Source organism: Mus musculus, chromosome X (assembly GCF_000001635.26).
Source record: "Mus musculus strain C57BL/6J chromosome X, GRCm38.p6 C57BL/6J".
Lineage (NCBI taxonomy): Eukaryota > Metazoa > Chordata > Mammalia > Rodentia > Muridae > Mus > Mus musculus.
The window spans coordinates 46,510,804-46,519,976 of NC_000086.7; positions in this window are offsets into that span (position 1 = coordinate 46,510,804).

Below are 9,173 nucleotides of genomic sequence, written 5' to 3' on the forward strand. Positions count from 1 at the left end.
TGTAAATAAAGAAAATATCTAATAAAAAAAATGAATAAGTAGCCTTCTGGCCTACACCTTCTATGGGGTAGATCATCAGTGTGTCTTCCTCTCTGAAGACCCCAGAGCCTGAAGGTCTCTGAGTAGATCTGCTGTACCCAGGGAAACAGACTAAGGGACTCATTCAAATAACCTCAGCTTTGGGGAACCCAAGGAGCACAGTAGAGGCAAGATGCCGCCCCCTCTACTGGATATCTACCTCCTTTCATATCTATACTTTCCACTAGGCAATATCATCAGTATATCTACCCCCTGAAGACACAACAGTCTGAAGGATTCCCAGAAGATCTATTGCAACCAGGGCCACATGTCTACTAGGAAGCAACCCAGAGGCACAGGAGGCAAGCTGCAGACATAGACACCCAGGCCAGTTAAAACCAGAGATGACCAAATGGTGAGAGGCAAGTGCAAGACTGTAAATAAAGAAGCCAAATACATTGGAATCATCAGAAACCGGTTTTTCCCACCACAGCATGCCCTGGATACCCCATTGCACCTTAAAACCATGATGCTGAAATAAAATCCTATATCATGAAGATAATAGCACCCTTTAAGGAGGATATATATAACTCAATGAAAGAAATACAGGATAACACTGGTAAAAAGGTAGAAGCCCTTAAAGAGAAAACAAATAAATCTCTTAAAGAAATACATATAAACACAATCAAACAGGTGAAGCAATTGAATAAAGACCTAAAGAAGTAGAAACAATAAAGAAAACACAAATGGAGGCAATCCTGGAAATGGAAAACCTAGAAAAGTGGTCAGAAACTACAGATGAAAGCATCAACAACAGAATACAAGAGATAGAAGAGAGAAACTCAAGCTTATAAGGTATAACACAATAGTCAAAGAAAATACAAAGCATAAAAACTTCTAAGTGAATACAACTAGGAATTCCAGGACACAATGAAAAGACAAAACCTAAGAGTAAGGAATAGAAGTGAGCAAAGATTTCTAGCTCAAAGGAGCAAGAAAAAATATCTTCAACAAAATCAGAGAAAAAAAAAACTCCACTAACCTAAAGAAAGAGATGCCTATTAACATACAAAAAGCATATAGAACATCAAATAGATAGGACCAGAAACGAAAATTCTCTTGTCCCATAACAATCAAAATAGAAAATGCACAGAACAAAGAAAGAATATTAAAGGAAAAAGGCCAAATTATATATAAAGTCAGACCTATCAGAATTTCACCAGATTTTATAACAGAGACCCTAAAAGCCAGAAGAGCCTGAACTGATGTCATGCAGAACCTAAGAGAACACAAATGCTAGCCCAGGCTTCTATACTCTGCAAAAATCTCAATCATCATATATGCAGAAACCAAAATATGCCATGATAAAACCAAATTTAAACAATATCTACCAATCCATCCCTACAAAGGATTCTAGAATGTCAACTCCAATACAAGGAGGGTACCTACACCAAAAAAAATAGAAATTAATCATTTCACAACAAAACCAAAGGAGAGAATCACATACACATAATGCTGCCTACAATAACAAGCATGACAGGAACTACCAATCATCCATATTTAATATCACTAATATCAAAGGACTCAACTCCCTCAACCCCCCAAAAAGACATAAGCTAACAAACTGGATACACAAGCAGGATGCCGCATTTTGCTTCATACAAGGAACACACCTCAATGACAAAGACAAACAATGCCTCAGAGTGAAAGACTGGAAGTCTTAAATAGTCCCAAGAAATGGGCAGGAGTTGCCATTATGATATCCAATAAAATAGACTTTAACCAAAAGTTGTCAAGTGAGATAGGGAAGGGCACTTCATATGCATCAAAACAAAAATTCACCAAGAGAAAGTCTCAATTGTGAACATCTATGCCCCAAATGCAAGGCACCCACCCACATTCATAAATAAACTTTACTAAAGCTCAAAACACATATTGAACCAAACACCATAATAGTGGGAGAATTCAACAACCCACTCTCACCAATAGACAAGTTTTTTAAACAGAAACTAAACAGAGATGCAGTAAAACTAATAGAGATTATGAACCAAATGGATTTAACAGAATATATATATATATATATATATATATATATATATATATATATATATATATATATATTAAATATATATATTAAAGCCCTAGAAGAAAAAGAAACAACCACACACAAGAAGGGTAGACAGGTGGAAATAGTTATATTCAGGGCTGAAATCAACCAAATCAAAACAAAGAGAAAGATATAAAGAATCAACAAAACTAAAAGCTGGTTCTTTGAGAAAACCAACAAAACATTTCACCCTAAAACCAAAGAATATACCTTACTCTCAGCATCTCATGGTGCCTTCTCTGAAATTGCCCATACAATTGGTCACAAAACAAGCTTCAACAGATACAAGAGGATTGAAACAATCCCATACATCCTATCAGATCAACAAAGACTGAGGCTAGACTTCATTATCAACAAAAACAATAGAAAACCAACATACCCATAGAAACTGAAGAACTCTCTACTCAATGATAACTTGGTCATGGAAGAAATAAAGAAATTAAAGATTCCCTAGAACTGAATAAAAATAATGATACAGCATACTTGAAGTTATGGAATAAAGCACTGTTAAAAGAAATATTAATAGCACTAAGTACCCTCTTAAAGGAATTAGAGAGATCCTACACTAGCAATTTAACAGCACACCTGAAAGCTCTAGAACAAAAGGAAGCAACCACACCCAAGAGGAGTAGACAGGTGGAAATAGTTATATTCAGGGCTGAAATCAACCAAATCAAAACAAAGAGAAAGATACAAAGAATCAACAAAATTAAAGTTGGTTCTTTGAGAAAAACCATCAAAATAAATAAACCATTAGCCAAACTAACTAAGGGGCACAAAGATAGTATTCAAATTAACAAAATCAGAAATGAAAATTGAGACATAATAACAGAAACAGGAAATTTTAAAAACGATCAGATCCTACTATAATATGCTACACTCAACAAAACTAGAAAATCTAAATGAAATGGATGATTTTCTCAACAAATACCACTTACCACATTAAATGATGACCAGATAAACTATCTTAACAGCTCCATATTCACTAAGAAAATAGAAGAACTCTCTAAAAACCTACCAACTGGGAAAAAAAAAAAAGAAAAGAGAAATGAAAGAAGGAAAAAAAAAAAGGGAAGAAAGACCTGGCCCAGATGGTTTTAGGGTGGAATTCTATCAGAATTTCAATAACAACACTCCTCAAACTATTCCATAAAATAGAAACAAAATGAATACTACCTAATTCATTCTATGAAGCCACAATTCTCTGATACCTAACCCCCACAAAGACCCAAAAAAGACAATTTCAGAAAAATTATGCTCATGAATATACATGCAAAAACACTCAATAAAATTCTAACAAGCAGAATCCAAGAACACATCAAAAACATCATTCACAATATTCTTTATTCCAGGGATGCACAGTTGGTTCAATATACAAAAACTTTTAAGGTAGTACTCTGTATAAACAAAAATCACATGATCCTTTCATTAGATGACAAAAAAGCAGTTGAGAAAATACAGAGCCACTTTATGTTAAAAGTATCGGAGAGATCAAGAATCCAAGGCACATACCTATACATAATAATAGCAATATACAGCAAACAAACAGCAGATTAATTAACAACCAAAAAAATTGAATTAAATGGAGAGATATTTGAAGCAACGCCACTAAAATCAGGAACAAGACAAAGGGCCTACTTTCCCTTTATCTATTTAATATAGTACTCGAAGTTCTAGCTAGAAGAATAAGACAACAAAAGGAGATGTATCGAAAACAAATTGGCAAAGAAGAAGTCAAAGTATCACGATTTGCAGATAATATGATAATATATATAAGTGACCCCAAAAATTCTACTGGAGACCTTCTACATCTGAAAAATAATGTGAGCAATGTGGCACGATATAAAATTAACTCAAGTAAATAGGTAGCCTTCCTTTAAGTAAATGATAAATGAGCTGAGAGAGAAAATATGGAAACAACACCCTTTACAATAGTCACAAATATAAAATATCTTGGTGTAACCCAAACCAAACAAGTGAAAGATCTGTATGGCAAGAACTTCAAGTCTCTCAGGAAAGAAAACAAAGAAGGCTTCAAAAATGGAGGGATCTTCCATGCTCATGGATTGGTAGGATTAACATAATAAAAATGGCCATTCTACAAAAACCAATCTACAGATTCAAAGCAATCCTCATCAAAATTCCAACAAAATTCTTCACAGACATGAAAAAGCAATTCTGAAATTCATATGGAAAAATGAAAAACCCAGGATAGCAAAAATAATTCTTAACAATAACAGTACTGGGGGAATCATCATCCCTGACCTCAAGCTGTACTACAGAGCAATAATGATTAAAACAGCATGGTACTGCCACATAGACAGACAGGTAGATCATTCCGATAGAATTTAAGACCCATAAAGAAACCCACATACTTATGGACACTTGATATTTGACAAAAAAAAAAAAACATATTCAATGGAAAAAAAAGGAAAGCATCTTCAATAAATGGTGCTGGTCTAACTGACATACCATATGTAAAAAATGAAAATTGATACATGCTTGTCACCTTGCACAAAGCTCAAGTCTAAGTGGATCCAGGACCTCAACATAAAACCAGGTACACTGAATCTACCAGTGGGGAAAGGGAACTTAGAGATTTCACCTCCAATAGAAAGACAAAGTATCAAGTAGAGGAATGGACTTATCATTCAACAGTCAAAACTGACCCAGAATTGTTCCTGTCTAAAAGAACTACAGGGATAAAAATGGAGAAAAGACTGAGGGAAAGGAGGTCCAGTGACTGGCCTGAATTAGGATCCATCTCAAGGGTTGGCTCCAAGGCCGGATATTACTGATGCTGTGGTGTGCTTGCAGACAGGAACCCAGCATTGCAGTCCTCTGAGAGGTCCAACAAACAGCTGACTGAGACAGATGCAGATACTTACAACTATTTGACTGAAGTCATGGACCCCTGTGATTGAAAAAGATTGGAAGAAGTTGAGGAGGAGGGTGACCTCCATAGGAAGACACCAGCAGTCTCAAATAACCTGGACCCCTGAGATCTTTGACACTGAGCCACCAAACAGGAAGCATATGCTTGCTGGTCTGAGGCCTGTGACAAATATACAGCAGAATATTGCCTGTTCTGGCCTCAGTTAGAGAAGACCCACCTAACCCTTGAGAGACTTGAGGTGCCATGGAGTAGGGTGGCCTGACATGGGGGGCTACATCGTCTTGGAAACAGGTGGGAGGAAGAATGGTATTAGGAACTTTGGCAGGGGTGACTTGGAGGGGGTCAACATCTGGACTCTAAAAAGCTAAAATTATTATTATTATTAATAATAATAATAATAATAATAACTTTTCAATGAAGTGGGGACAATGCATTGGATGTAAATTGTTTAAGTAAAAAATAAAATAAAATTTACAAAACCCCAAAAGCAAAAAAACAAATAAAATTAAAAAATGGAATAAGAAGAAAGGACACATCCACACAGCTATCAGTTCCTCTTGAAGAAAAAGGATTGGGAAAAGTAAATAGATGTGCATATGTAAACAAATGAAACTATAATTCTATCTATTAATTTGCACAAACATTAATTCAAAACAACCGACCAACAATATAAATTCTATATCATTAACCTTGAACCTACTAGCAAAATATATAAGAGGAACACAAGAAAAACCAAAGAATTTATGAAAGGAAATTCTAATCGCTAAGAAAATAAAAGGAGCCATAGGTAAGTGGTATTGCATTAATTGAAAATCATCTGAGCAGAAAAAGATGCAACCAACAAAGAGAAGAGATATCACATAGAATCTGAGAAAATTGGTCATACATTTTTCAGTCAACAATAAATTAGTATTTAGAATCTATTAGGGTTCATGAAATATAACAATTAAAGAGCAAATAATCCAACCAAGAAAAAGACAATAAAAACAGATACTTTAAAAATTAAGATGTACAAACATATGTAAAACAATTTTAAACATCATTAACTATGAGGTAATTGCAAATCAAAACCACATTGTAATTTCATTTTACATCAATAATAATGTCTTTCAAGATCTACTCATATATTTGGATGCATAATAAAGAACAATAAAGTTTACTGTAGACATTTTTACATCTAAGCTCATTACAGAACTATATAAAATAGCTATGTAATATAATAGGTGCCCATTGATGAATGAATGGATGAAGGATACATTTTGCACACATACACACACATATGTATATGTATGTATGTATGTATGTATATATATATATATATATATATATGTGTGTGTGTGTGTGTGTGTGTGTGTGTGTGTCGTTGGTTCTCAATCTTCCTAATGTCATGACATAACACTTTAATAAAATTCCTCATATGGGAATGATCCCCAATAATAAAATTATTTTGTTAAGAATCATAATGTAAAACTGAAGGAAAAAGCCATCCAGAGACTATCCCACCTGGGGATCCATCCTATATACAGTTACCAAACCCAGACACTATTGTGGATGCCAGGAAGTGTTTGCTAACAGGAGGCTGATATAGCTGTCTCCTGAGAGGCTTTGCCAGAGCCTGACAAAAACAGAGGCAGATGATCATAGCCAACCATTAGAAGAAGCACAAGGTCCCCAATGAAGGAGCTACAAAAAGGACTGAAGGAACTGAAGGGGTTTGCAACCCCATAGAAAGAACAACAATATCAACCAACCAGATTCCCCTGACCTCCCAGGAACTAAACCACCAACCAAGGACTACACATGGTGGGATCCATGGTTCCAGCCACATATGTAGCAGAGGATGGCCTTGTCAGACATCAATGGGAAGAGAGACCCTTGGTCCTTTGAAGGCTGAATGCCCCAGTGTAAGGGAATGCCAGGGCGGTGAGGTGATTATGGGTAAGGGGGTAGGAAAATACCCTCATAGCAGCAGGGATAGGAAGAGATAGAGGTTTATGAGGTGGGGAAACTGGGAAAAGGGATAACAATTGTAATGTAAATAAAGAAAATATCCACTAAAATATAATAATAATAACAACAATAACAACAACAACAACAATAATAATAAAGAAAATGGAGGTGTAGGTGAAAGGTACATAAGAAACAATAAAGAGGGTGAATATTGATCAAAGTACATGATATGCATCTTTTGAAAATCCATAATCAAGTCTATTACTTTCTAAATTAGAATATGCTAATATTGGTAATGGTTTGAATGGGTTTTGCCCTCATAAACCCGTGTGTTTCAATGCATGATTCACAGCTAGTGATATTCTTAGAGAAGTGTGTCCTTGTTAGAATAGGTATGGCCTTGTCAGAGGAAATGTGTTACTTTGAGTTTGGGCTTTTAGGATTCCTAGTGCTCAAGCTGAACCCAATGTGAGAAGAGTACCTTCCTGGCTCTCTGTGGATCAAGATGTATAACTCTCAAGTCCTTCTAGAGCACCATGTCTGCCTTGATACTCCCATACTTTCTGTCATGATGATAATGAACTGAACCTTTGAAACTGTAAGCCAGTCCCTAGTTAAATGTTGTCCCTTATAAGAGTTCTCTTGGTCATGGTGTCTCTTCACAGACCCTAAGACCATATTTCATTTATTCTTTTTTTCCTGGTCATAAATGTTATTGATTTTTTTTATTTAAAATCTTTGAAATTGTACAATTTCTAACTTCTTGATAAACCTGATCTTTTTTTTAAAAATAGACTTTTTATATTTGAGATTATAATTACATTATGTCAACATTGTTCCTTCTCCTCCCACAAAGCCCTTCTGTGTACCCTTCCTTGATCTCTTTCCAACTCATAAGCTCTTTTCTCATTAACTGTTTTTAAATGCATATAAGTATATACATATAAATTCTTAAATATAATATGCTCAGATTGTATAATCTTACATGTGGTATGATTTTAGGGCTGATGATGTGCTTTTGGATAATCAATTGTTATGCTCTTCCCTGGGGAAGACTATTTCTCCCATCCTCAGCAGTATTTATTTTCCAGTCATTCTTTGTATACTGTTAAGGTCTTATGTCTGCTGTGACATGTCAATTGTTGTTATCCTTGTTCAGTTTACATTTAGGCAGCCATATTGGTGAAAATTTATGGGTGTCACTTCTGACATTACTAGTAGACACAATATCACAACAAACTTCCCGATTATTAGCCCCACCCTTCACAATGTTCCCCAAGCATTATGCATGGGAGTTGTTTTATAGATATGTCAGTTGGGACTGGCCTAAATAAGTATGCATTTTGATTAGCTATGGTTTTCTGTGATGATCTCCATCTTCTGCTAAGAGAACTTTCATTAATAATGGGAACACTACACTTACATAGTGTCTTAGTTAGGATTTTACTTCTGTGAACAGACACCATGACCAAGGCAAGTCTTATAAAAACAACATTTAATTGGGTCTGACTTACAGGTTCAGAGGTTCAGTCCATTATCATCAAGGTGGGAGCATGGCAGCATCCAGGCAGGCCTGGTGCAGGCAGAGCTGAGAGTTCTATCTCTTCATCTAAAGGCTACTAGTGGAAGACTGAATTCCAGGCAACTAGAGTAACAGTCTTAAGCCCACACCCACAGTGACACACCTACTCCAACCAGGTCACACCTATTCCAACAAGGCTACATCTCCAAATGGTGCCACTCCCTGGTCTAAGAATATACAAACCATGACACATGGATATGAAGATAAATATTTTGAGTATAGATAATGTTTATACTACTTTAGTAAAATGGTGGTTTTATGTTGTTTTCTAAGTTCTATGAGTTTGCTAGCCCTGTGTAGATGGCTTAGTGTGGGGCAAATGGACCCTGCAGACAGAAAAACTGGTAATGTGTGAGCCCAAATCTGATGAAACTGAGAAGTGAGTAGAGTAAGCAATAGGTGTGGGGTCAGCTCCCAGACAAACTACCTGGTTTGGAATGTAATCAAGATACCCCACTGAGAAGACCATGGCAATCCCTCACATAGCAGAAAAACAAGGAGTTCACCGTGCTAATGGGGTATCTAAATAGGCCTGAGTGTTCAACCAATGAGCTTTTCTTCCTGGAAATTCCTTCCCACAAAGCATATTTTATCCCTGGTTCACACTGAGTAAGGTGTAT